Source organism: Balaenoptera ricei, chromosome 12, assembly GCF_028023285.1.
Source record: "Balaenoptera ricei isolate mBalRic1 chromosome 12, mBalRic1.hap2, whole genome shotgun sequence".
NCBI lineage: Eukaryota > Metazoa > Chordata > Mammalia > Artiodactyla > Balaenopteridae > Balaenoptera > Balaenoptera ricei.
In genome coordinates, this window is record NC_082650.1 from 12,266,264 (window position 1) to 12,294,181 (window position 27,918).

General features: G+C 45.3%; 1 protein-coding gene across 3 annotated transcripts in view; it reads right to left on the reverse strand.

Moving 5' to 3' along the window:
- The window catches only part of TIAM2 (TIAM Rac1 associated GEF 2), a 236,410-nt gene extending 214,743 nt beyond the window's left edge, over nt 1-21,667 (reverse strand). Inside the window, exon 1 of one of the 3 annotated variants that reach the window (XM_059940941.1) lies at nt 21,635-21,667. The gene's annotated coding sequence lies outside the window, so the exon portion shown is untranslated. Of the gene's footprint in view, nt 1-13,705; nt 13,740-21,630 lie in introns of those variants that run through there. The other 2 variants (XM_059940942.1, XM_059940943.1) reach the window with 2 other exon arrangements.
- Between the last annotated feature and the right edge of the window lie 6,251 nt (nt 21,668-27,918).

The following is a 27,918-nucleotide window of genomic DNA, read 5'->3' on the forward strand; positions in this document are numbered from 1 at the left end:
TCATGCGATTTTAACAATTTCTGAGAATGCCAAATGAGAAATTACATGAAGCTTCAACATCAAAAACTATGAGGCATTACTGTTAAAATCAACCTATTTGAACCCGTTACTCACTTTTCCTTTATGAAGTAAAATCTTTTCAACTAGTCTTTATTAAGCACTCACGAGATGAACCTTCATCTTGAAAAGTAAGGATACACTAAAGTGGAGAGGCTTGCAGAATGGGGGCAGGGCAAGGTGTACATGAGGAAGAAGCAGCCTTTTAGCTAATTTCCCGAATTGAGTAATATGAGTAGTGTGATTGGCTAACAAAGAACATAAACATTGCCACAGGATTTGCTCATTTACTTGGGATAACGGAATACCTTGCAATAATAATGCTTTGATAGGTAGAGCTTTCTTCATCTCTAAGGAGCATCTCCCTACACCCACCCCACCCAAGCTCCTACCTGTTTGCATGTACTTGCAGAAACCCACACACTAATCCAGCGAAGACACAGACTTGAGAACCAGACTTCAGACCACAATTTAAGCATGATTTCTATCTGACTAAACAGTAAGTTTTCTTTTCTTGGATGCTGTCATTGCAAGGCTGCAGGTACCTGCCCTTATAATCGAGGGTGCATTTGGAAGCATGGCCCATTGTCTTCCAATAGAAAGTCAATCGTAGGCCCCAAACTACCATCTTTGTAGACACATGACTAACTTCTTCCACTGTTTGGATATAATCAAGCCCAAAATATATTTTGAATTTCATGGACATCTGTTTTATAATTATTTTGTTTATAATACAAGTTGATACACTTTAAAGATGTCAGTTTTTTTGTTTTAAAACAATTATTATCAAAAACATCACAGTTATTTATAACAGAAAGGCAGGACAAAGCTATGTTTCCTCTTACACAAAATAAAGGCGTGAACTAGATTGCTTCTAAGATTCCTTTCAGCTCATATAACGTATACAGTACCCTCTAATCCCCCACTCACACCTAATTAGGAAAAGGTCTATTTATCTTTGCACAGATGACACAATCTGTTGTAACCCACATAATAAGCTCCAGTTGTAGGCCATTCTCTCCATGTAAAGTTGTACATTCCTCTGGGCAGGCTCTAAAGTACACAAGCTAAGAAGTTGTTATTGCCTTTGCTAATTCCAAAATTTCATAGGTTTAGTTTCCTTTCCCATAGAAAATCTAAAACATTTCATGGTTTTTGTTTTTTTTTTAAATGAATTGACATGTTTTTATTTATTTATTTATTTATTTTTGGCTGTGTTGGGTCTTAGTTTCTGTGTGAGGGCTTTCTCTAGTTGCGGCAAGTGGGGGCCACTCTTCAACGCGGCGCGCGGGCCTCTCACTATCGCGGCCTCTCTTGTTGCAGAGCACAGGCTCCAGACACGCAGGCTCAGCAGTTGTGGCTCACGGGCCTAGTTGCTCCGTGGCATGTGGGATCTTCCCAGACCAGGGCTCGAACCCGTGTCCCCTGCATTAGCAGGCAGATTCTCAACCACTGCGCCACCAGGGAAGCCCAACATTTCATGGTTTTTTGATGCAGTCCTCCTAACAGGTCCTCCTAATTTTTTTTTTTTTTTTTTATGGCTGTGTTGGGTCTTCGTTTCTGTGCGAGGGCTTTCTCTAGTTGCGGCAAGTGGGGGCCACTCTTCATCGCGGTGCTCGGGCTTCTCACTATCGCGGCCTCTCCTGTTGCGGAGCACAGGCTCCAGACGCGCAGGCTCAGTGGTTGTAGCTCACGGGCCTAGTTGCTCCGTGGCATGTGGGATCTTCCCAGACCAGGGCTCAAACCCGTGTACGCTGCACTGGCAGGCAGATTCTCAACCACTGTGCCACCAGGGAAGCCCCCAAGTCCTCCTAATTTTTAAGCACAGAGAAAAAGTCTAGAGTAAAGAATTCTGGGATGTAGGACTCACTCTGCTTACCATTAACTTCTTCCAATGGGGAATTAAAGCAGGTCATTTAACTTTCCCAAAACATCAAGCTTCTCTTCTGAAAAATGGGTTGAATTAGATGATTTCTAAAGGTTATTCTGTTCTAGAATGCTTACTGATATATAACTATTAAAGGAATATAGCACAGTTTGTGATTTGGGACCACATTTTGAATATGCATATGACTATAAACCCTCATGTCTGTATCACCACTATTTACAATTTTGTTTAAAGTTTGTCATCTCTTCTACTGCACACAAATATAAATGTACTTTTACACTTTGAAATTATTCAAGAATTTTTAATGCACTCTACAAATGTTTAAAGGTTCTCCTTTAGACAACAGGACAATTATATGAGGTGTTATTTAATGTTGACAACAAAATGTGGATGCGCCCATCCACTTTCAGAACTACCCACTGACTGATTTGCTGAAAATTCCAAATGCTGGCTGCCAACTCTGTATATACTATTCAAGTTTTAGTGAATTTTCTAACTAGTGAGACTTATCAAGCCATCAAAATTTAGCTTCTGTGACAGATAGGTTTTCAGAAAATTCCACACTACAATGACATTCTCCTCTCAACACACACCAAGACCCCAGCAATGCCAACCACCCTTCTGGACTCAATTTCCTCACACATTTACACTAATGACTGAGGTGGAACTTATTACAGTTGAATTTAGTGACATCTGTAAATTTCTAAAGACAAGTCATTTTAAAACTCCAATTACATGGAAAGCTGAAATACAACTAAGCAAAACACTGCCTGTTAGTATTTCTTAGGAAATGACTTACCAGAGAGATAGAAATGCCTCCTCATTCATAGTCATTGCAAAGTAGATGTTTCTATGTAGATTGAAATTTTCCCTACTGCTTTTCACTATTAATATGCTTATAATTAATATACTTAACAATTTTTTTCTTTAGGGACCTGATGTTTCTTTTTAAAAACAGTGCCTGTCAAACCACAAATCATGGATCAGTCTGAAATAAGGAAAACTGTGCTGCATTTCTCTGTAGCTAACCTCCAAACCTCTTGCCCATCCCCGGCAAAAATTAACATGGTTACGTTCTCACAGTCCTATAGGAGCCGTTTCAGACGGGGATCCTGCGGCAGAAAGACGTGGGAAAGAAGATCTGGGTTCAGCTCTGCACGCTTCCTGTCCAAGCTGAGTGTCCTAAGAGGGCAAGTCTCACCTGAAGGGCAGAGTTTTTCAATGTACAATCAAAGAGCCACCAGCCACACCTGGTGTGCCTGAATAACTGCACCCTAGACCTCCAGAATCATCTCAGGGTGACTTTCAGAAACCTGCATTTTAACAGGCTCCCAAAGTGATATTTATGCAAATTCAGGGTTGAGAACTCCCATCACTGGCTTCATTTTCTCCATCTATAAGTGAAGGTAACAAGACTTGACCATTATCTCTAAATTCTCTTCTGGATCCTCTTCACAGTCTGTCATGTTAAGACTCAGCAGTGCCATCATTTTACCAACATTCTCACACAGCTTTACCTTGGACCCAGTGTGGCCCCTTTCTTCTATATAGTCTACATGGCTATTTTGTTCTACATATATTCTATGTGGCTACTGTTTATATCTATTCTATGTAGTTACTTTGCTGTACATATATTCTATTTCATGGCTACTTTGTTTATATATATTCTATGTGGCTTTGTTTATATATATATTCTATGTGGCTACTTTGTTCAACATATATTCTACATAGCTACTTTGTTCTATATTCTACATGGCTACTCTGGTTACCTATAGTCTACATGGCTATTTTGTTCTACATCTATTCTACACGGCTACTCTGTTTATATATAGTCTACATGGCTACTTTGTGCTACATCTATTCTACACGGCTACTCTGTTTATATATAGTCTACATGGCTATTTTGTTCTACATCTATTCTACATGGCTACTCTGTTTACCTATAGTCTACATGGCTATTTTGTTCTACATCTATTCTACACGGCTACTCTGTTTATATATAGTCTACATGGCTATTTTGTTCTACATCTATTCTACACGGCTACTCTGTTTATATATAGTCTACATGGCTACTTTGTGCTACATATATTCTACACGGCTACTCTGTTTATATATAGTCTACATGGCTATTTTGTTCTACATCTATTCTACATGGCTACTCTGGTTACCTATAGTCTACATGGCTATTTTGTTCTACATCTATTCTACACGGCTACCCTGTTTATATATAGTCTACATGGCTATTTTGTTCTACATCTATTCTACACGGCTACTCTGTTTACCTATAGTCTACATGGCTATTTTGTGCTACATCTATTCTACACGGCTACTCTGTTTATATATAGTCTACATGGCTATTTTGTTCTACATCTATTCTACACGGCTACTCTGTTTACCTATAGTCTACATGGCTACTTTGTGCTACATCTATTCTACACGGCTACTCTGTTTATATATAGTCTACATGGCTACTTTGTGCTACATATATTCTACACGGCTACTCTGTTTATATATAGTCTACATGGCTATTTTGTTCTACATCTATTCTACACGGCTACTCTGTTTATATATAGTCTACATGGCTATTTTGTTCTACATCTATTCTACACGGCTACTCTGTTTATATATAGTCTACATGGCTATTTTGTTCTACATCTATTCTACACGGCTACTCTGTTTATATATAGTCTACATGGCTACTTTGTGCTACATCTATTCTACACGGCTACTCTGTTTATATATAGTCTACATGGCTACTTTGTGCTACATATATTCTACACGGCTACTCTGTTTATATATAGTCTACATGGCTACTTTGTGCTACATCTATTCTACACGGCTACTCTGTTTATATATAGTCTACATGGCTATTTTGTTCTACATCTATTCTACACGGCTACTCTGTTTACATATAGTCTACATGGCTATTTTGTTCTACATCTATTCTACACGGCTACTCTGTTTATATATAGTCTACATGGCTACTTTGTGCTACATCTATTCTACACGGCCACTCTGTTTATATATAGTCTACACGGCTACTCTGTTTATATATAGTCTACATGGCTATTTTGTTCTACATCTATTCTACACGGCTACTCTGTTTATATATAGTCTACATGGCTACTTTGTGCTACATATATTCTACACGGCCACTCGGTTTATATATAGTCTACACGGCTACTCTGTTTATATATAGTCTACATGGCTACTTTGTGCTACATCTATTCTACACGGCTACTCTGTTTATATATAGTCTACATGGCTATTTTGTTCTACATCTATTCTACACGGCTACTCTGTTTATATATAGTCTACATGGCTATTTTGTTCTACATCTATTCTACACGGCTACTCTGTTTATATATAGTCTACATGGCTATTTTGTTCTACATCTATTCTACACGGCTACTCTGTTTATATATAGTCTACATGGCTACTTTGTGCTACATCTATTCTACACGGCTACTCTGTTTATATATAGTCTACATGGCTATTTTGTTCTACATCTATTCTACACGGCTACTCTGTTTATATATAGTCTACATGGCTACTTTGTGCTACATCTATTCTACACGGCTACTCTGTTTATATATAGTCTACATGGCTACTTTGTGCTACATATATTTTACACGGCTACTCTGTTTATATATAGTCTACATGGCTATTTTGTTCTACATCTATTCTACACGGCTACTCTGTTTATATATAGTCTACATGGCTACTTTGTGCTACATATATTTTACACGGCTACTCTGTTTATATATAGTCTACATGGCTATTTTGTTCTACATCTATTCTACACGGTTACTCTGTTTATATATAGTCTACATGGCTACTTTGTGCTACATCTATTCTATGCCTGCCCTGCTCTCCCTTCACCACCTCCAATACAGCACTGATCTTCCTTCAGTTTCTTCCCCAGGCATTCTTCTATTTCAACACTGAATTCCCCTCCACGCAGTTCCAGAGGCCTTGAAATCCATACTGTCCACAGCCCCCAAGATCACAGATAATTACCTCCTAGCAATGTCTCATTACATATTCTGGATTTACCGAGACCCTACACGTTCACCAGCACTGCCCTCCTTACTAGTGTTGGGCGGTGGTTATCTGTCATCTAGTAAGGCTCAAATGCCAGTGAGCTAATAGCATATTGTAAATACACTACTTTTAAATTTTTATAAATTTTTCTTCTGCTTTCTTATATCCTACTGCTGCACAAAATCATTGAGTTTTGTAACTGAAAGGGTCCCTAAAAGTCATTTAGTCCAATATGACTCCCCTGACCACCAAAGTTCAAATCAAGAAATGGAAACCCAGAGACAATGTCATGTTTTGTTCAAGATCACAGCTATTTTTGGCAAGACTACCCAAAATGCAGAGCTCTTAAATCTACCCAAAACCCAGAACTCCAATTTTGTTTTGTTTTGTTTCTTTCCAAAACAGTATCCTGACTACTTGGATTATTACCTCTGACTGGACAAATACCAAGAACAATCCAATCAAACACATACAAACATCTTTCAAATAGTTAACTCCTTGTTGCCTATCAGAATGGAAAAACGTGAAGGCACTGATAAAAGTCATATGTGTCCCCAAACACCACGAACAGCAAACCTTATGGAATGATCACTTTTATATAGTTAATAAGGAATCCAACTGGGGGCAGGGGAGGATGCAGACACATACACAACCATTGTGTGGGCAATGCAGCCATTCAGAAGATGAACCCCAAGAATGGTGAGGACAGAGCGGTACATTTCAAGAAAAAATGAGGGGTTAGGAGAAGATCAGGGAGAGCTTCAGAAGGATGACATTTAAGATGAGCCTAGCAGGCTGAGGAAACCAGTGCTCTCCAGTTATAATAATAAAATTCTGATTTTTTTAGAAGTGACCTGCTAGCAGGGGTTGGTGTACACATAATGAATGGATCCAGTCCATGGTATTTCTCATTTTCGTTTACATCTTATGTAAAATGAAGTTATTTGCCCACATGATATGCAGTGCACTTCCCAATGAGAAGTTCAACAGACAGTTGTGAAGGGAGAGTTATTACAGATGACTGTTTCATAGAATGATTAGGATCTTCCAGAGGGAAAGTTCAAAATGGACCCATTCAGTGGGTAAATATTTTGGTTTCTGATTTGGCTAACATTCATCAAGGCTTCATGTTTTCATACGGTAGGTACTGATCCCACAAGTTTCAAATGCCACCAGCACACAGGATAACTTAATTCATTTCAGTGTATTCCGGATGTGTTCTTCCTTGGTTTCTGTTCATATGTATAAATGCTCTCTTATGAAAGTATGATAAAATCCATTTTAAACCAGCCTCATGGTTATCCAGAGTGGTAAGGGTAAATGTGACTGTTATTCTATCAACCAAGCCCAGGCATGAGGCCTGAAGAGGAAGGTTAATGAGAAGAATTTGATGCCTCAGCTGCCAGAAGACATTGGCACTCATTAGAGAATAACTTTATTTTCTCCCTGAAGAATCTAAGGCCCTCAAATGCTTAGCCAAGTTGCCAAGTGAGTAAAAGGTATATTCCAGACCAGAGTCTAGATTAATACACAGTATAATGATATTGCTACTACTCCACACTTCAGATGGAGAAACCTTTATTTTTTAGCACTTTATTATTGATAAAGAGTCAAATATTTGGCAAAGGGTCACTCAACTTCATAATCACGAAACAATTTCAAACACGTAGAAATTTAAAAACAATTTCCATGAGCACTTTCTGCATTCTATTGACCACCAATTAAGAACAGCCACTAAGGCACCATGCTGGCCCTGGAAGAGGTACAAAAAGAAAATAAGCAAAGCACTCCCTGTGTGATGGAGAAATTGCCCACAACTAAATATCCCACGATGAATGCCACAACTGATACAGACCACATAGGACAAAGTGCCTGGAAGCACAAGAAAGAGTGCTTCACACTCAGAGGAAAGGCTTCGCTGAGTCTCAATAAAAAATGATGAATAGTTGACCAAACAGGGAAGAACCATCAGAGGGAAGGACAGAGAGAACAGGGCAAAGCAATGGAAAAGGAATGGAGTACGGCCTCTACTTTACCAGCCCAACTCCCAGCGCCATCCTGCTCACCATCCTTATTTTACATAATTTGACACAGCCAGCTCCGATCCACAGGGAGGGAGGAACTAACACTTCCTGAACTCTCATCCTGGCCGGTAGGGTCCTAAGCACGTTATGTTAATTAGTTCATTAATTTCTCAATTCTCCAAATAATCTTCTATGAGGAAAGCACTGCTGTCACCCTCCTTTTAGATGTAAATCCTGAGGCACAGAACACTCTTTACAAGACAAAAAGCTATTTTGAATTTTTAAAATGATAACAGGGACTTCCCTGGTGGCGCAGTGGTTAAGAATCCGCCTGCTAATGCAGGGGACACGGGTCGAGCCCTGGTCCAGGAAGATCCCACATGCCGCGGAGCAACTAAGCCCACGAGCCGCAACTACTGAAGCCCGCGCACCTAGAGCCCGTGCTCCTCAACAAGAGAAGCCACCGCAAGGAGAAGCCTGCCCCCGCTCGACGCAACCAGAGAAGGCCTGCGTGCGGCTACGAACACCCAATGTAGCCAAAAATAAATAATAAAATTGTTTAAAAATGATAACAAAATACTGCACAAAAATTCATCACTATATTTTAAAGGCACTTTAAAGGATTTGGGGAATCCTTAACTTTTACCAGTTTGAGAAGATTTCCAAGCTTATTTTCTATATGCCATTTCCCAAACTACTGATGACAAAATTCTAGTTTTCCATCCGATTCCCAATGCAAAGGAATCACTTAGTAATGGGAACTCTTAAAGAACCATGTCCAAGAGACACATTCAGAAATCTAACCGTGAACTTAAAAGAAACCTTGTAATCCAACACCACGAAAACACAATGAAAGCTGCAGTCCAGAGTCTGTTACTCAATCTGCAAACCTCCTAAATGGAAACGAAGCAGACCCATTTCCAGCTGGATGGAATGCCTGGAGAGGAGTGCGCTGGATCCCAGGCCAGACGGAATCCAAGATAGGAAATACATTACACGCTCCTGGCAGGGAAACTTCTTGAGCACCAGCCTATGTCTCCTGACCTCAGTCTGTGGGAGGGCTTCGGATCGGGCACTTTTTGTTCTTTCTTAGAATTCTGAACTAACTCATAAAAGCTTTCAAATTCTACATTGTTTTTTTTATTAAAATCCTCGATTCATTTACGATTAGAGACATGCTAACAGTTGAGGCAGAATGGGAGAGAGGAAGGAACACGCAGTCAGACAGACCTGGGTGAATCTCAGCTGTGCAACTTCCTAACTGTGTGAACTTGGGTGAGGGGCCCCCGCAGGTCCCCAGCCTTCACCTTCTGCATTGCTGAGGTCTGTGAACATCCTTAACTGGATCCACTGCCCCTCGCCCACCACACTCTTCCTCGCCAAGTCCATCCCACCTCCTTCAGATCTCAGGACTCCGTCCCCTTGTGTTTTCCCACTGCCCAGTCCAGCTGCCTTTGACCATCCGCACGATTACAACTGACCATCTTTCTGCCGGTCTTGTTTTCTTAAATCCACTCACCACACTCTAAAGAGGGACTGGTCGAAAATGCAAATCGTTCCTCTGCCTAAAGCCAAAGTGACTTGCTTTTATGTCACTTGTCTTTCTTCTCCACTTGAAGAAAGTCCTCCTACTCGAGTCCAGAGACTCAAGATACTTAATACACTTTAGGGGTCACCAAATACCTGTTCCATGTGGAGGGACAGTTGTTTAGGCTTCGGTTTCCTCCTCATTCCACGAGAGCCTTGCTGCTCTACTCAGAGGAATAAATGGGGTGATGCATACAGAAAGCCAACACAGTGCCTGGGGGGCACTTCCCACCACACTGTCTAACTCTTGTTACCCTTCAGTGTTCTAAAGTTTGCAAAGTGCTTTCACACATGTGAGCTCATCCGATCCTTCTAACAACTCTGCGACTCAGGAGGTTACAGGAAGAAATTCAGGCTGGTGATGTTCAAGGCTTGCAGAATCAAGGCTAGTCTGTGGACAAACCTACTGATTCCATATCCTGAGTTTTTCTACTGATGCCTCTCTGTCAGGAGTTCTGGCTTCTTTTACAGAAAACATTTCTTTTTTTTTTTTTTTTTTAAATAAATTTATTTATTTTATTTATTTATTTTTGTCTGCATTGGGTCTTCGTTGCAGCGAGTGGGCTTCTCATTGTGGTGTCTTCTCTTGTTGCAGAGCACGGTCTCTAGGCATGTGGGCTTCAGTAGTTGTGTCATGCGGGCTCAACAGTTGTGGCTCGCAGGCTCAGTAGTTGTGGCTCGCGGGCTCTAGATCACAGGCTCAGTAACTGCGGCACACGGGCTCAGTTGCTCCGCGGCATGTGGGATCTTCCCGGACCAGGGATCGAACCCATGTCCCCTGCATTGGCAGGCGGATTCTCAACCACTGCGCCACCAGGGAAGCACAGAAAACATTTCTTACCCAACTCTTCCATCAAGTTTATCTAACACTTTTATTGCATTTAAGGAATACAAACACATAGGCCAAATTCCACTATAATGGACTCCAAGGACTTTGGTTTGTGCTATATCAAATAATTACTTTAAGTAAGTAAGCTTTCAACTGGCTCGTTCGTTCATTCCTTCATTCAGCAAATATTTATCACCTGCCTACTTCACACAAGGCATTGTGTTTGGTGCTGGGAATCTTCCCTTTCCCTGAGATATAATTAGTCTATACCTTCAAGATTTCCCAACTGAAGCCAACAATGGAACATATAGAAGCTTGAATACATAGAAGCACTTGAATAAATAAAGCAATGAACTAAGAGCCAGGGAATCTGAGTGCTCATCTTGGCTAAGCTCCTACCTAAGCTCTGTGACCTTGGACAGGTCCCTGGTACTACCTTTCCTTACCTATAAAATGGGAAAATTGGTTCATATTATCTTTAAAGTTATTCTATGCTATGAATTCTAGAGAGTCCAGGATTCCATACAATTGTCAAGTTCTTTTGACGTTTAATGGTATACGATTTTATACAACCATTTTATAAATTTTGGTGAGATGATCCACATATAGACTTTAGCTTGACAAATATCTCTAGATTGCCCACAAATTGTTAGAAGTTTTAAACTATATACAAGTTTGGAGCATTTTTAAGAACCTTACAGCCAACTGAGCTTGCAAACTGCCTCCACATAAAAACTGCATTTTCTGTAATGTGTAAACTGCAATCTTAAAATGCCGATCTCATTTGAAGAATCTAAATAAATTAGATTCAACGCCTTCTTTTCTGACATTCTTTTTTTAATTCTGTGATATGTCACTTTAGGATGACTGGTGCTTGTGTACAAAATGGCACTTCAACCAATGTAGTAACACATGTTCATGTGAGCAAAGCTCTTGATGGCCTTACTTTTAAGAGTCTTATACCCTTATCTCTCACATCAAATCATGATTAGATGCATAAACCTTAGAGCCTTGAAAGGCAGTCAGCTGAGGAGGCCCACCACGTGCTGGCACACATCTCGGACGCCCACCTATGAACTTACATCCCCAGATTCTTCCCTGTAATCAAGGAGAAGACACCTCTTACGTCTGGCTGTTCAAGAATCACTTGAACAGCCAGACGTAAGAGCAAACCAAAGCACATTCCTATATCCCGACTTAGGCGAGGAATCTGCCCCTAAACTACAGCTTCTTTCTAGACGTCTGTAGAGACGGTGCTTTCTTTTCTCTCATTCAAGGAATCTTAACTGAGCTCCTGCTCCGTCAGTCTCTGTGATGGGTGCTGAGTTGGATAAATTAGAAAAGGCGGCCCCTTCCAGGGGAGAGGAGGGCACCAGGGGCTTGGTGAGTGGAGTGTAAAGTGGATTTCAGCCTCCACTTGCCCACTGGACAGGATGACCTTGTGCAGTGAACAACTCACAGTTTTACAAGGTGGCATGGCCAGCGGTGTTTAAAAAAAAAAAATCACGTTCTAGTAGAGACGATGACCACTAGAGAAGAAAGAGCTCAACTGCCGAGTGATAATGAGGAAGGAGAGCTTGCTAGAGAATGTATCTGACTGACACGTGAAGGACGTGTGGGTAATCAACAGATGGGCAAGTGGAGCTAGAACAGTATAAACAGAATGATGCTCATTCATTCCAGACAGGGGTCTGGAAATGACAACTTGGAAGGAGTCTGATGAGGCTGTGTGTGTGTGTGTGTGTGTGTGTGTGTGTGTGTGCGCGCGCGCGCGCGCGCGCGCGTGTGTAAGGGGGAGGGGAGAGGCGAGACCTGGGGAAGAGTCAGGAGAGGAGGCTGGAAAGGCAGGCAGGGGCCAGGTGATGAAGCATTTTATATGGCAAATTAAGGTGTCGAAACCGGATTCGGAGATCGTTAGGGGCTCGTTTTGCCGCTGTGAATAATAAACTCTTCTTCGATTATACCTTGCCCTGTTTTTTCACATTTACCAATCACAAGGTAATTAGGGGCTCTGATTCCCTAAAGCAACAAGTCTTACCCTCTAAGCTGAGCAGGTAAAATCCAATGGAAAAGAAGTCTGCTTTCAGCACAGCACCAATTTTGATACTACATTTTTAGAACATAAAAACCTTAAAGAATACCAGAAAAGGTTTTTAAGTGTGTACGTACACACGTTCTATTGGTTATGCTCAAATGATAAGACCAGAAATTGACACTTTTTATTGAGCTTAGGCCTGAAATATTTATAGCATATGGTCTACACCTGTAAGAAACTTGGAAGACTAGAAACTTTTATTAGTAGACCCTCCAGCTTAAATCTACTGGAGAGGGACTGGAGATTACCAGGTGCCGTCCGTTAAAATAATTATGTCAGCGGCATTTGAGGGACGCGAGGTAGAACGGGTGAATAAGCATGAGAAGAGAACCCCAAGACCTTGGCCACATAGTGAATAAAGGTCTTATCGCGACGCAAGGCTGCCTAGATTACAACTGTCACCAGGCGGTCTCTCACAGGGTCCCCGCAGAGGCGACGCGAAGGGAATTATCGTCAGGACCAAGCAGCCTCCCCTCCCCCCAATTAAGTAAAGTTACCCTATTTTGTTATTTTAAAAAGTATGAAGACGCATGGAAGCTCATCATGTTAAGTTTCACCGTTTCTTAAAGAGAAACGACGCCGTGCAATCGTACCCCCCACCCCGTACCTTTACGCCGGCTGCCGGCCGTCAATTGTTGGAAGAATGGCCTCTTTTCTTTCTAAACTGTTTTTGGTAAATATGATCCGTTTGCGACACGACGTGTCGGCTTTCCCAGAAACTTGGCACCTGGGCCCCTCGGAGCAGAGCCGGGCGGGGGCAGCGGCGGGACTCCTGCCCTTCCCGCCCGGTGGCCCCGGGCTTGGGGGACCCCTGGGCTCGGCGACCTGAGCCGCGGGCGCAGGATCCGCTCCCCCAGGACCTTCCAGGGCGCTGGGCCACTGCACCCACGAGACCGGGCTCGGGGCGCGGAAGCCCGAACGCGGGGGTCGGGCGGGCCCAGGGGCACAGCGAGGGCCGGCGATCTGGAAAGCGTTTCCTCCGCCCGGCCAGGCTGCGCGGGGGTCCGGGACGCGCCAGGGAGCTGCCACCCGGCGCCGGGTTGTGCCGGCTCGGCGACCGCAGCCGCAACCCTCGGCTCAACGCCCGGGGCAGGCGCCGGAGGGCGCGGCGAACAAAGCCGAGGAGGTGGGCCGCCCGCCCCGAGCCGGGGTCCGGCCTCGGCCCCCGCCTGCCCCCTTACCTGGGTGGAGCGCCCGGCACCCGCCCGGGCCCCGGCCGGCGACACGGCCGTTCCCGCGGGGTCCCGGGGGCACGCGGGGCGGCGCCGGCCGACTTGGAGAAGTTGCCAGGGTCACTCCGTCCCCCGCGGGCGCTGAGCCTCCGGCCGCCACCGCTACCCCTCGCCTCGCGCGCAGCGCCTGTGGCGGCGAGAGCGGCCGCACCTTCCTCCCCGGCCGCTGGGCCCGCCTCCTCCCCGCCCCCGCCGCCCAGCCCAGCCCAGCCCACCCCCGCCATCCCCCATCCTCCCATCCCCCCATCAGCAGTCTTCCCCCCCCCCGCCCCCCCGGCCCCGCGCCGGCCTGCGCCCATCCCCCGCGGCGCCCACCGCGCCAGGCCCCCGACCCCATCGCCGGCTCCCGGGGCGGCCCGCGCTCCCGCCCGCGTTCCCCGCCCACGTCCCCCGCCGTAGCCTCCTGCGCTTTCTTTCCAGGACTTCCCAACTAACCGACACCGAGAACTCCACGAGCTTCGAGTAAGCGCCTGCCGTGAGCTCGGCGCTCTGCCTGCCATCGTGGATGCGGTGCGTAAGGTCCAGTTCCTTCCCCGAAGAGCTGAGAGTGGGAAGACGCTTGCTCGGGTACCACTAAGGACAGAAGCAGGCGGAATCTGGAGCCTCGTGCAGGCAGGAGAGACTGCTCGCCTCCTAACCTTCCTGAGAGGAGAGAGATGGAGGAGCCGGAGGGTCCAGGAGAGTTCGGACTTCCCAGGTGGAAGCTGCAGGGTTTATTGGAGAAACCTGGGGAATCCGGAGGGCCCGGATGATGGGGAGGGGGAGGGCGCTCGGGAGAAGCGGGAGTGAAGGCTGTGTTCCCACCATCGCGGTGCCTGCCTTTACAAAGGCTCTCCCGTAGAGACGAGCGGGAAGGGGGAAGAGTTCGTGTGCTAGTGTGGGTCCCGCAAGGAGCAGGCGCCAAGACAGGACTAGATACGGAAGAATTTTCTTAGGGGAAATGGCTGTGGGATTAAACGCCAGGGGATTCCAGAGGGCCAGGCTTCGCGCGAGTCTGATCCCACTGAAGGAGAGAGGGAAGCAACACCCCAGCCTCCCTGCAGCCTCAGGAAGATCATGCGTGAGTCCTACCCCCAAAGTTACCCATCACAGGGGGCCCAATTCTCCTTGGTACCCACCTGCCTGAGCATCCGTGTCTCTACCAGTCCTTAGCTGGGAGCAGCCAGACGGGAAGTGTGGCCTTGGACACAAACCCAGAGGTGAATTTCAGAGCACAACAGCCAGGGCCCTTCCTCAGTTAAACTCCCAGAAAGCTGGAGATGGTTGGAGACCTTCCAGGAAGATTCCCACAGCTGGCGATTCCGCAGTCTACAAGACACATGGAATCAACTTTCCCACACACACCTACAATTTTTAAATGAAGCCTCAAGGGTTTGCTCTGTTCAGACAGACCTGGCTCTCCACTTTCTACTGCCACAGGCTCTGTCCACACTGGCGCCTCTCCACTACATAGGCTCTCCCTGGTCCTGTCTCCACTCGGGCACACGTGGTGGTGCCTCGGGGAATGCCTCCCACTCCACTCACCCTCCAGTTCCCAATTCAAGCGTCACCTCCTCTAAGGAGCTTTTTCCCCTTAGCACAGAGCTACCACCCTAGGATCTTCTTTATATGTTTTTCGCCCTTGCTTCTTGTATCATGTTTTTTCATGCTGTTTCACAATGTTATTTTTTTTTGTTTTTGTTTTTTCTGATTATACAAGTAACATGTTCATTGCACAAACTTGGGACATATAATCCAAATGTCTCCAATTCCCCCAGTCTTCAAGGGACACCTTCCCTTGATAGATAAGTAATCAGAGTCTGAGCCCCATTCCATGTGTATCAGTCTGGATCCAATCAGAAGAGAGAAACCACACAGCAATTAAGCAGTAAAAGTTTAATAGAAAGAATTATTAACTATGACAGGATTTGGAGCAATGAGGGATTGACTGGTTAGAAGTAAAGAGAATGCAAAAGAAAACAGGAACAGCAGATACAAAGATTTTTAAAGCAGCCACTACCCCTGGGGCCGAGATAGAGCACCCAAGGATAAGCCTTCCCCTACCCCAGGCTGAGACCCAGACCTTGTTGGGAAGAGCACGGCTATGGTTCGCTAAGTGCCAGGGAAGTCACTGTGGTATCACGCCAGTGGAACTTGCTGGAAATCTACCCTCTAGGGTGTGGGGAAAGTTGTACAGAGGGAGGTGTCTCATGGAAGCAGTTCGCTGCAAAGCCACCCAGAAAGAGAGGTGCCAGAAGAAGCCGGTGGCCCCTGGGTACTGCCCTGCACTGCAGGATCCTGGTGCTGGAGAAACCCCTCAGAGTGCAGGAGCCAGCCAAGCAAGGCAGCTGGCAGGCAGGGTTCTGCCCTCCTGCAAGTTCTGCCCCACACCCTGTACTGACAAAGCTAACGACGAGGCAGCTGGCAAGGGAAATTACATAAAAGGCCCAGATCCCTTTTTACAGAGACGGCAAAAAGGATGAATTTGGAGCTGACAGGCAATGAGTCAGTGACGGGGCAACCTCAGAAAGTCCAGGCGTTGTCCAGCTTCCCCTCCCCAAATATGCCTGCATGGTCTCTCCAAATCTCGCCCTGCTGGCCCTTCTTCCCTCCACTGGCCTTTTCGTTCCTGATTCCTGCTCCCCCTGCTGCAAGTTGCCTCTTAGCATTTTCTCCCCCAGTTTTGCCCTAAGGGGGAGGCGTGGCCTCTTCCTCGCCTAGCTTCTCGCCTAGCTTCTCACTGCACAGCTGTGACCAAGTTGTGAGGTCACAGTTCACATCAGATTGACCAGACGTTCTGGGGAAACGGAAGGGAATTACAGAAGGGGAAAAGAAAAAAGCGAAAACCAAATAATGGTCCCAAAGAGGCGAAACCATCCAGAGGCTCTCTCTCCTTAGTCCAAGCCCCATACAGGGCGCCAGTGTGCACCCCCGACCGGGGTCCAGGCCGCAATGCCATCAGGGCCTAGCGAGGGAGAGAAAAAGTGTCTCCACACCCTCAGTCTTAGTGCCACTCCAGTAAATAAAAATAACCTGCAGAGAAGAAGCTCTGTCTGCAGTCAAGACGAACATTCGCATGATTAGGAAGTGAAATTAGCCCCCAACACCGAAGCTCGTTCAGTTATTAACCCATTTACGGAGCCTTTACTCAGCACCTGGCACTGTACCGGGCAGTAGGGATATAAGCTGTGTCATCGTTACAATCTGAGGGAGACAGATAGTAAACAAATCATTTTACAAATAGTTCTGTTTGTGTCTCTGCTAAAGATGCAGAGCATATAATGAGAGTTAACCTAGCTCTAAGGGATTAGAGGGGGCCCAGCTGAGCTCTGAAGGATGATTGAGTTGGATCGATCATTCCAAGTAAAGGGAATGGTGACTTTGAAGCTCTGAGGTGCGACAGAGCTGGGCCCACTGGAAAGGAAGGGAGTAAGGACAGAGCAGCCAGAGATGAGGCCAAAGAAGCAAAGAAGAGCCAGTCACGCATGCTTTTGTTGGCATGTTAAGAATTTTGGATCTTATCCTTTGAACAATAAGAACCTTCTGAAAGGTTTTAAGCACCAGTGTAGCTGGGGGGTGGGGGGCTGGAGAAGAGACTGGAGGGTATATTTGGGAAGGGTATGCAGAGAATATATACAAGACTAGTGTTCAGAACAGAGTTTGAACCTGGAGATGAAGACAGAGAAATAACCGGCCCGGAGTAATCCGGTCTCACCCAGGGCCTGGCTGAGATGCCTGCGGGAAAGACTGGGAAAGAGACAGAACTCTCGCGAGATGGGGTCGGATCAGCAAAGAAAGCTGAGGAGGAGGAGCCAGGGGGCTGGGGGACCATCAGGAAGTTATGCTGGGTCATCTTCATTATAAAGCAGGGTCGCTTCCCTGTAGAATAACCAAAGGCCCAATTAAAGCAAACCTACTCTCAAAGATAAATCTCCACCCCTGACAGAGACCAGAACAGCCTGTTTTTAAAAGAGGCGGCCCCAGTGTCATCACCGTCCACTCACTTCATAGCCACCAAAACTCTTTAGCTACAGTATCCTAGTATTTACCAAAAAGTTAAATATTAGCTGTAACCCCCCTCCCTAGAAATAACCATTCTGTCATATTCTCTTGCAGACTCTTCATACTTAAATTACCCAAATCTAAATTCCTTGAAGTCAGGGATCAGCCCAATTCATCTTTTTATCCCCAGTAACTTCGTACATTTTCTGGCACCTACATGGTATCTAGCAATGTTAGCAGAATTGAAATTCATTTGCACAATCTTTCCAGTACTGGGCAGTATTTTGTTGGACTTTCTGGTAGTAGGACACTTCAAAAAACAAGACATCCTTCCTCTGTACTATGTCAGAAAGAGTTTTCTTAAAACACCTTTCTAGTTTTTGGAAGTTTCCTGTTTGTTTTGGAAGTTGTGGGGGGTTTTGTTCTCTTTTCTCTTTCCCAAAACCTGAGGAAAGAGAATCTTCTTGCCAAGTAAACTCTCTGCCTCAGCCCGGGCCCCGCCAGAAATGACATTAGAGACACACACACACACACACACACACACACACACACACACACACACACACACTGGAATACCAGTCAAGAATGACTGCGTTTAATACCTATCTCCACGGAGCTCAAATTCACTTTTACAGCTTGTTTGGGGGTGAGAAGGAGGATCCCAGCGACGGCTACTTCCACCAAGTGCTTTTCTATTACTTCATGCCCCAAACTAACAGGCTCGATGCAGCCTCGCTCCCAGTGCCCCAGGATCCAGTAAACAGACAAAGACCACGCTGACTCCAGCCCAGCGTAGGCAGGCATCTCTGCCAGTGGGTCAGGCTAACTGTGGAGAAGTCAGAGGACAGCCTTTTCAAGGGAGGCTGCATCTCTCCTTTCTGAAGATCATTGGCGGAATACAAACGGTTCTTTTAGCGGCTGTTTCAGGAGCTTGCACGATCTACTTCACGGCACTTTTCAAACTCCTGAAAGAAAGGAGGCAGTGGGCCTGATTACAATTCCAAAAAGCTGCGTTTAACCCAACAGTCTGGATCCACCCTGCACTGCCTGCAAACCATTTGCACACGTGTATGATGTATAGTGGGAGGCGAGGCGGTACACCTGCTCACAGGGGTGATGGATCTTTCTTTCTCTTGGATTCCTTTGACCCATTTTTCCTTTCTGCTGACAAGTTACTAGAGGCTGACTGATATATTCTTGAAAGAAAAATGAAAAACCAAATGTCGCCTGATAGGATTACTACCCCATGATAAAAGGTCTATGTTTGTTTAGAAGATTGCTCAAGATTCCAGGTCTAAAAATCTCATTTAATCCCACAGAGACTCTCTCTTGGCCAGGGCTAATCCTGTCTCTATTCCATCCCTGAGCTAAAAGGCATCTCCCCACATCTCCAAAGAGGAAACAGAGGTCCTCAGTGCTCCCTGGGAAGTATGCTGCTCATATTTGTGAGTGAGCTTTAAGTGGATCAGCCCAAGTTACCAATGCACTGGTCTGGCTCCTGTGTAACCCATATGCAGACACCCTCCAACACCCAGTGAAAGACTTATAACCTTGGGCTTCACTCTCAAAAGGCATATCCTTGAAAAAAAAAAATGCCTGTGACATTAATTGTTCTAAGTTGATAAAACTCATGTTATTTTAAGTTTGTTTCATTTTTTGTAATTTATAAATAAACTAAGTCTCATAAACATATCTGAAAATGTAAAAGTTAATATTTTCTGAATCAAAATAAAGTACCAGTTATAATGCTTATAATACCTTAAAGATGTCCAGTCAATTCTTGCTTGCCAGCTGGTTACATAGCCAGCCTTTATTTTCACTGGAGCCCTCAGCCTAGGAAATGTGTTTGCTGAACCCATAAACTTTCCATGAAATGCAAAACGTACACAATATGAGCAAGCCTTTTCTCTCAAGTTTCCCTTTATGGCCCTGAGTTCCACTTTTTCAGTTCCCTTGTGCCATTAAACTCGTCCTTGGACTTTGTTGCAGGTTCTCTGGTTGGAGTCTTCCTGAATTCCTTGTACTTCCTCCCAGCCCTGTTCACTCTGTTGGGTCATTTCCCCTCACCCCTCAACATCACAGTCTTCCTAACTTTCTGTTATATAACTAATAATAATAAGCTGCTGCTTATTATTATTATTATTATTGAAAGTATTGGGGTTTGGGATTTGGATGTCACAGTTCTAAGTGGGTCGGAAAGGAGGAAAAACAGATCAACTTCTGCTCGTGGACAAAGGTAATTTAAACCACATCTGAAGCTGAGGGTTGTTGGCGTGGAGCCATCTGATGTATGGACAAGATCTTCACAAGGGAAGTGAGTTTTGAGCTTAAACCACCTAGAGAATGGACTTCCGCCAGGATATTAGAACTAGCAGCTTTCTCCTCGTAAGTAGAGCTATGAAATCCGTTTAGGCATACCAGTGTGTAGTGAGAATAAATCACATTAACTGTTATGTACGTCCTCTAAAAGTTATAATTTGGTAATGATATGTAATTTGTGGGTTTCAGTTTCAAAGCTGGGGTATTAAATGAGCTAAAACCTGACCTTGAGCTCAGATTTACATGCTTGCCAATTTCTCCTTGGTCCAATACATCTCAAAAGAAAGGAAAAGAAAGTCTTAGGATATCCTATAACAATTACAGTAAATATTCATCAAATACATCCTATACATCACAAACTTACATATATATGAAATAAACATATTTGCATGTCAGTACCTATAGACTTACTTGATTCTTTTAACAACTTCATTCTATTGCATTTTTAAAAAGCAATTTACGAACTTTGGTGATAGAATGGGGAAATCGTGTCATGCAGAAAAAAACATCTGCTTTTTAAACTCTGTATCTTGCACATTATATAAATACTTATTGAATTAACAGATACATAAATTAATAAATCTTTATTGTCTTAAGTTAGAGTAATAATACCTTGACCTCGTGGCTACTGTTTGCTTTTTCACCCTCACTTTCTCATTAGAAGCTTTAAATAAGCCACAAGCTTTAAAATCCACACTCCAGCCTTTTAAATTAGATACAGTTTTCGATAGGACTATATATAACCTTTCTATAAGAGGTTAGGTTTGTATCTTTACACTGTAAAGGGCAAGTTTCCATAAAAAAATTTTTTAAATCGCTTTGGCTTTGAAATGTTCTCTTCTAGATTTTAAAACTACCATCAACATCTGTAGTGGTTCCCCAAAGTTACAGGATTAATGAAATCTTTCTGCCCACAATTTTTCCCTGCTATTGTGTCAAGAGTTTTGAAAATATTTCTATTTTACCATTTTTTAAAGGAAAAGAAAGAAAAAAAAGAAACATAGTTGTTGTGTACTCTTTATGCCTCTGGAATAATCTGCGTTCTTCCTCACCTCCACCTTCCATCCTCTTCTCCCAGGAAGGGATGGGGAACTCTGTTTGCATATTTTATTATTATTCCAGGTCATTGTAATGAGAGTCTCAGCAAGCACACTTTGCCTTGTGGAATTCGCTAATAAAAACAGACAGCCAGTTTTAAACAAGCAGCCCCGAGAATAGGAGACAAGCAGAAACTGGGTGCAGGGAGCTGCTTTACTTTTTAACTCTGGCCTCACAGATTGCCTTTTTCATCTGCGAATATATGCTCTTAGCCCGCGGGGCCATAAGAGAATTTATAAAGCAATTTTGGATCCTTTGAAATAGAGGGACCCAATTTGTCACACGCTTTTGACAATTTCTTTGTTCAAGTATTGATACAATTTCCTACAGCAAGAGGATATTATCAATTTGTGCAGAGTCCTACCTGGACCTGAAATTCAACTGAGAAAGGCACCCACCCCTGATGACTCTCATTAACCAGCAGTGCTCCCGTTGCTACCTGCTTGCACAGAAACCCGAAGGCACTCCAGGTTTACCTACTGCAGGAGGAAGTGGTTGAGAAATCCATCTTCTTTTCACTGTGATGAGGTCATGAGAAACAAGCCATCCTGAGGGAGTGCTAGAGGTACTTTTGTGTCTCTCCAGCATCATCCCAGGGGCAAGCTGAACAGAGGGGCGATTGACGGGCAGTGGCGGAGACCTGCTGTTAGCGCATCTGTCTACCAGCTCCTGTGAAAATAAGCCAAGGAACAAGCAGTAAGTCTAGGAGTCACCCAAGTGCTTCACAGCCTCATGCCCACCACCCTCAGCCCCTTCCCTGCCTGCTACCCCCAAAGAAAGTTACATTTTGTCCCTATTTCATTTCCAATCCAACATAATCCCATCAAAAAAAAAAAAAAAACTTACTAGTGGGGCAACACCCCTCCACCCCCCAAAAAAAGAATCCAGAGAATGATTCCACGCTACCCTGACTCCCGGCCCTGGAGGTGTGGCCTTTATCCACCCACCTCGCCATTGTGATGCCTCCCCAGATGTCCTCCTCCTCTACCCCGCCTCCTGCCTCAGTCGGTAACATCCCTATTTCCCAAGCTGCTGGGAGCCGCCTTTGCCCTCTCCTGACCTTCACTCCCACCACCATTTGGTCTCCAGCCTTCGCCTTGTTGCCTCCTAGACAGTTTCCAATCCTCTCTTCCTGTCCACCGCCACACCCAGCAGCGCTGCCCAGACAGTTGCAGCCAACTCCCCGTAGTAACGCTCTCACGCTTCAGGACCCGGCAGAAATGGCATCTGTCTGAACATCTTCCAGGAGCCGTCTGGGTGGAACCAGCTCTGTGCTTCCCAAGCATTAGGCCTCTGGTTCCCTCACCATTGCCCCCTCCCCAATGGGACAGTGGACCTTGGTTGGCGACGGCCGGTCGGAGGTGTCCTGGTAACTGGCCGGGGACTTGGAACATCCCAGGCACTCCGGGCCCTCGCTCCACGGGGGGATATCTGTTTCCTCAGTTGGAGCTGTGTTCAACTCTTGCTGTGCACACACCTTTTGCAAAGCCCCGTTCAGTGACGTGGCAACTGAACGCTTTGCCCTTGGAGGCAAGAATCTCCTCCTTCTTTTTCTTCTGTCACGTTAGATTCCTCTGTTAATATGTCTAACATAACTGGGCTCTGAAAATCTCCTTTCTCCTCTCCTCTGTCATCCGGGAGCTGGCGACTGATAACTGCCTCACTGTCTCAGGCTGCTCGGCTTCTTCCCCTGAGGGTGGAGATAAAGAAGGCTGTCAGAACTCTGCAGGGATGCCAAGTCTTGCCCTCACCCTCCGCCTGCCAGAAGATGGTACATGGTCCACAGAGGTTCCTCTTTCCTAAAAATTCAATCCACTTCCTTTTTTGGCCAGATCAACCTCCATCATCCCAGGTGTGGTCACACTGAAAATGTCCATAAAGCTCTGACTGGCACACATTTTCAAGGAAAGTGGACAGAGACATAATGGAAGGCGAAGCGTCCCCTTCTTACACTCGCCTTGCGACCCCAGGAAATGACTTGCCCCTCTGTGTCGCCGTCGCCTCCTGTGTAAAATGAGGATAATAATAGGTTTTACCTGACGGAATCGTACGGGGATTAAACGAGTTTGTATTTGTAAAGCACACAGTAAGCACTATCTAAGTGTTTTACAAGCTAAAAACAGCTGTGGGATTGCTCTCATCCTGATGCTTTCTTCTACTTCAGCATCTTTTCAAACAGGAAAAATATACAACAAGCGGCACAGCGCGGGTGCTGCCCAGCGTTGGGGGTCTTGACCGCTCTTTGATGCCCTGATGTCTGAATTCATGTTAATACAGCCCTGGACACTCTGTGGAACAACACAGATGATTTTAGCACAAAACCAGCACTGCATGAAGAAACCCAACCACGCACTAGCCTGACGGGGGAAAAGTCACAGATGGATGATATACTAACATTTCTTGAGCGCTTACTCTGTGCCAAGCAATAGCATCAGGACTTTAGATAATTTATTTCACTTGCATCTTGTAACCACCTAATGAGGTAGGTAACACTATTAGCCCATTTCACAGATGAGCCATAACTTGGGGTTTAAAAAGGATAAGCAGCCTGCCATGGTCACAGAGCTAGCGGTCAGCGGACCCAGAGTAGATGGGCCTCACCACCAATCATATGGGGAAGACAGGACTCTTTGTTTTATTAATGAACTCCTTCCTATTTTGAAAATACAGTTCATGCTTTCTAAGTTAATTGTCATCATAATGACTAGGATGCTCATCGAATATTGCCTGTTGATGATTATGATGACCTCGCGCTCAGCCATACTGGGAAGCTGGCCACGGCCTTCCTTGCTCCATCCTCACCTCTCCCCTAGTCCCAGGACAGAAATCACACAACAAACATCTGTCAGCTGTTGCTAAGAGCTTAAGCTATGAACTGAACTTTCTTGGGAGATATTTGTGCCTTAATTGTAAAATGGATGACACCTTCAAGAAGCAAAGGAATGATGCCACATGATGGATCTCAGACACCTGTACAAGCGATCTGACCGAGGAGGCCTCCCCAGAGCCCTTCAGTCACCCCAACAGATTGACCCTGATGGTGCACGTTTGTATGAGAAAACACTGTAACTGTCACTAATTCCCTTCCTGGTGAGACCTTGACCTGTTTGTTGTGGTTGTTGCTTTTGTTTGTTTGTTTGTTTTACTGCAAAGTATACTTGGTTGTAAACTGTATCTATTTCCTCAGTTGGTGTGAATTCTGACTTGAGCCAGTTCAGTCTAGCTTAATGAAACAAGAACCAGGAAAGCATATAAACTCGGGGAATTGCTACATGGAGAGAAGCAGATCAGGGTCGCCCAGATGCAAAGGTGACATGAAAGGTTACCTTTGTAAGGAATAGAATACGAGCTCAATGCCTGAGTTAATACAAAATGTGGGGACAGGTACAGAAATCTAATTGTCTTTCCTTTTCCATAATTGGTCTCAACTTAGTTCATCAGCCCCCATTTCCAGTTTGTAGTTGTACTTGTTTGCTAAGGCTGCCCTAAAAAATGTCCACAAACTGGGTGGCTTTAAACAACAGAAACTTATTGTCTCGTAGTCCTGGAGGCCAGAAGTCTGAAATCAGAGTGTCTGCAGGACCGTGGTCTCTGCGAAGGCTCGAGGGGAGACTCTGTTCCATGCCTCTCTCGTAGCTTCTGGGGCTTGCCTGTAATCCTCAGAGCTCTTGGGCTTGTAGGAACATCACGCCCATCTCTGCCTCTGTCGTCACGTGGCATCTCCCATTGGGTCTCTGTCTCTCTTCTTTTTCTTCTATTTTTTTAATGATTTGGGTTTTTTGTTTGTTTTTCGGTTTTGTTTTTTTTTTTGGTCGCACCACACAGCTTGTGGGATCTTAGTTCCCGGATCAGGGATTGAACCTGGGCCCTTGGCAATGAGAGCACAGAGTGCTAACAACTGTACCACCAGGGAATTCCCTCTTGTCCTCTTTTTTATTTATTTATTTATTTATTTTTGGCTGCCTTGGGTCTTTGTTGCTGCGCGCGGGCTTTCTCTAGTTGCGGCGAGTGGGGACTACTCTTCGTTGCGGTGCACGGGCTTCTCGTTGTGGTGGATTCTCTTGTTGCGGAGCACGGGCTCTAGGCACGTGGGTTCAGTATTGTGGCTCGCGGGCTCTAGAGCGCAGGCTCAGTAGTTGTGGCGCACAGGCTTAGTTGCTCCGCGGCATGTGGGATCTTCCTGGACCAGGGCTCGAACCCGTGTCCCCTGCATTGGCAGGCGGATTCTTAACCACTGCACCACCAGGGAGTCCCTCTTCTCTTCTTTTTTTATTTTTTAAAATTAATTTATTTTTTTAAATTTATGGCTGTGTTGGGTCTTCGTTTCTGTGCAAGGGCTTTCTCTAGTTGTGGCAAGCGGGGGCCACTCTTCATCGCAGTGTGGGGGCCTCTCACTATCACGGCCTCTCTTGTTGCGGAGCACAGGCTCCAGACGCGCAGGCTCAGTAGTTGTGGCTCACGGGCCCAGCTGCTCCGCGGCACGTGGGATCTTCCCAGACCAGGGCTCAAACCCGTGTCCCCTGCATTGGCAGGCAGATTCTCAACCACTGCGCCACCAGGGAAGCCCTTCTCCTCTTCTTAAAGGGACACCAGTCATATTGGATTAGGGCCTACCCTAATGACCTCATCTCAGCTTGATTACATCTGCAAAGACCATCTTTCCAATAAGGTCACATTTACAGATACCAGGCCTTCAACATATCTTTTGAGGAGACATGATTCAATCCAGAACAGTTATGGAAAAAGAAATCTCACCCCCAAAGAAATTCAGTCCCTTCCGGCTTAAAAATCTAATCTCTTTCTGATATTTAGTTTGTCAATTCTGGGTTTTCCTCAGTTCCTGATCTCTTTTCTTCTTCTCTCTAGACGCAAGTAAGTTCCAGGAGGAGGCTGGGTGTGGGTCAGGCCAGGTGCTCTCAAGAAGCAGGGCCAAGCCGGCCTGGGTGAGGGATGCACTTGGCAGACTTGCCCCAGTCCTCCCCGAGTCCATCTTGCCTGGACCTCGGCATCGACCTTGGTCTTTGTAGCAAACACTGCCATCACCCGTCCCACCATGGACTTCCATGAATAGGACTCCACAGGCTGTGTCCTCCTTCTCTCAACTGGGAGGCCTCCCCCCGTCTGCCGGGCTATTTTCAGCCCAGCTCTGTGCTTTGCTTTCAGGAATAGACAGGCTTTGGAAGTCCCCTTCCACTGCACTTGGGGCCCTTGGGCACACAGGACTTGAGAGCTGTCCTCTGGCTCTCAGTCTAGCTTTTTATTTTTCTTTTTCAGTTCACTGCTCCACTAGATGGGGGCTTCCCAAAGTTTCTGTGGGCTAAACCGGAGGAACACGCTTGGGGATCCCCAAGCTTTTCTCTGGTTTATTTTATGCCCATCCCCAGGGACAAGGCCCAAGGGTCAGAGGGCAGAACCCCACACAGCATTTCTCATTCTGCCTTTATCCCAGCTCCACACCACCTCAGCCCCAGCCCAAGAAAGGTGTTTCTCTGCTCTGTGTGTGCAGATGGCCCTTAGGATATGAGACATGCTTCTCTATTCTACAGTTTTCCTTGGAAATGCCCCAAACCAACAGTCTCTTTTTTTTTTTTTTTTTAATTTCTTGGCCACGCCCTGCGGCATGTGGGATCTTACTTCCCTGACCAAGGATCGAACCCATGCCCCCTGTAGTGGAAGCGTGGAGTCTTAACCACTGGACCGCCAGGGAGGTCCCCCCCAACCTTTTTTTTTTTTTTTTTAAACCAACAGTCTCATTCTTGACGTTTTGCTTCTGAAGATAAAGAAACAGCTTATATTAGACCTACCCTTCTGATGCAAACAGCTAGCAGGAAATCCAGATGAGTGCACGCTCACATGCTTGCAAGTCATCAAAGAGCTGCCCAGACACTGAAGTCTTAGACCAAAATCCCTGAGAAAAGGGAATTTTGGAGACAGGAGCACAGTGTTTGGATTCCTTTTCCCCTTGAGGTGTTTTCCAATCACTAAGCTGCCAAGACAGCCAGAGAGAAGGTATCTGTGACAATGGACCCCATAAAGGTCTGGTATCCAGAATACATATAAACGTTGATGAATCAATTAATTAAAAAAAAAAAAGTCGGACTTCCCTGGTGGCGCAGTGGTTAAAAATCCGCCTGCCAGTGTAGGGAACACGGGTTCGATTCCTGGTCTGGGAAGATCCCACATGCCGCGGAGCAACTAAGCCCGTGCGCCTCGACTACTGAGCCTGCGCTCTAGAGCCTGCGAGCCACAACTACTGAAGCCCCCACGCCTAGAGCCCGTGCTCCGCAACAAGAGAAGCCACCGCAATGAGAAGCCCGCGCACCACAATGAAGAGTAGTGCCTATTCGCTGCAACTAGAGAAAGCCCGCAGGCAGCAATGAAGACCCAACGTAGCTCAAAATAAATAAATGAATAAATAAATTTATATAAAAAAGTCATTGCAATTAAAAAATAGGCAAAAGATTGGACATTTACTATACAGTAGAAGACATTCAAATAGCTGATAAACACTTGAAAAGATGCTCCACCTCAGGCATAAGGCCACAAAGAGACCCCATTACGTACCCTCCAAATAGCTAAAATTAAAAAGACGATAATATCAAGTGTCAGCAAGGACATGCGTGAGTCTCATAAATTGCCGGTGGGAGTGTAAATTCATACAAGCACTTTGGAAAAACTTTTTGACAATAACCACAAAAACAATAGCTGCAATGACCCAGCAAGTTTTCCCCAGTCTATACACTAACAGAAATGCACTTAGAGTG